Source organism: Neopsephotus bourkii, unplaced genomic scaffold, assembly GCF_033783945.1.
Source record: "Neopsephotus bourkii isolate Nb327-2 ecotype Australia unplaced genomic scaffold, CSIRO-AGI_Nbou_v1 NB_1495, whole genome shotgun sequence".
Classification (NCBI taxonomy): domain Eukaryota; kingdom Metazoa; phylum Chordata; class Aves; order Psittaciformes; family Psittacidae; genus Neopsephotus; species Neopsephotus bourkii.
The window spans coordinates 715835-717883 of NW_026901971.1; positions in this window are offsets into that span (position 1 = coordinate 715835).

The following is a 2049-nucleotide window of genomic DNA, read 5'->3' on the forward strand; positions in this document are numbered from 1 at the left end:
AAAAATTCACTGCAACCATATGCAGATTTGCCCATTGCCTTTCATTCAGAAGGACCAAATTATCGTTCCCTAATTAGACAAATCAGTAGTCACTAAGTGTAGACCTTTAAACACCAGGCAAAGAAAATAAACCTGGAAGTTAGAAAAGGCCCTGGAAGAGGTCCTTGTAAATAGTGCTATTAGAGACTTTTTCTGCTATTCACTGGAGAGTTATAGCTGCAATAGAGCAAAAATTCAGCAAAAGGATTGGCAATAGCTACTATGTACTGGCTGTGACTGTCTCATTCAGTAAAAGTGTATCATCTTTGGGCAAAGCACAGAAACAGGTTTGTACTGAATTAAAATTATCTCCAATATCAACAATAAAGGAGTCAAAGAAAAATCTAAACCTTCCAACTGCATTTGGTCCATAAATCATTATTTCAAATATCTTTAAAAGAAGATTTGACTCTAGAAAATCCACAGAACCTCAAAACAGATGTTTTGTTAATGAATCAAATACCCAAGAATTACAGACTGTCATTGTACTAAAGGAGATTGTCAGAGGAACCATTCACAAAAAAATACATGGCTAACATGCTTGGCCAAAATGACATCTTTAGGCTCCTCCACGTAGTCATCTGCAGGTCTTTCTGCAAAGGCAAGGATCACACACATAAAGCAGAATAGCACAGTAAAAAATGAGTCCATTGGGATATTTTTTTCCCAAAAAATGCAGTGGAGATGCCTGAGGGAAACCTGGATTAAAGACAGGAGTACTCTACAGCTTCCTTCTCTCTCAGCCTTTGTCTTTCATATTTCTTACCTATTGACTTCGAATTTTTCGTCTTTTTCTTTTTTTTCTTATTTGTTTGCTTGAGTGTTTTGATAGCTGCCATAACAATTTGTGTGCTGAGATTATGGCATTTAAAACAGAAATTGAAGCAATTTTTTAGTACCTGGGCTCTTTTCTGATGCACAGGAGGTTTTTATTTGTCTGATATGTTGGCACCTAGAATTTGTTATTAAATAAAATGCAAATTTTTAGTAAATAATGCAGTTTAAAATAATCTTAGCACAGAAAAATATTTGTAAATAAGTCTTAGTAAGAGTAGCTTAGGTAGAAACAAATGCTTGAGGGTTATTTTTTTCTCATTATGTAACAATACTGCAATTGTGGACAGGTTTTGCCATTGACCCCTGCTTCCTTTCTGCTGTATGAAACACAAAAGCAATATTTTTTGTATAATTCCCTTAGACTTGGTGATCCAGGCAAGGCCAGTGGCTTGGCAGGGATGAAAGCACTGCACCTTTTATCTTTGAAATCCCTTAATAAATGCTTGTTCCACTAGTGGGCTAGGACTTCTCTTAATACTACCACAGCCTAGAGCAATTACCCTGGTTTCTTGCCCCTCTAAGGCTACTTCTGCCTCCAAATCCATTACTTCAGCAAAGTCTGTGCTCTCCATTCAAGCAGAGGACGCTGCTCACTCAGGATGAAGGTTCAAGCCTACATTTTTAAGATCAGCTGGTGCCCTTTAATTCTCAGGCTAAAATGAAATTAGCTCAAATATGTCAGGCTGGACAATAGGCTGTGAAGTAAAAAAAAAAAAAAAACAAAAAAAAAAACCCACAAGCATCATTTTGAGAAGTATTACAATGTGAACCAGTGGAAAATTTCAATATTCCATCTTTCTGTCCCAGTTCAAAAACAATTGGCAAAATACAAGGGTTTCCTGGAAGGCAGATATTCTACTTTAATCAGCACTGTGGAGAGATAAAGCAGGAAGTTTTTACTTTGTTTCCTTTTGTTTAATTCAAATAAAAATAAAAAAAAAAAAAAAAAAGAAAGAAAATCAGTTCCAAAACCACAGACCCAGTATTTTATCCAGTCTATTGTCTCTGTGGGTAAGGGTTAATTAGAAAATTTAGATTAAGCTCCAAAGGTACCATTAAATATGTTTTTAAGCAGATGCCTTCATTAAAATAAGGAAGTTGCAGCAGCAATACTGCCTCTTCAGTGTTTTTGAGTCAGATTTTTTGCCACAGGCCCTATTCTAGTTTCACTCA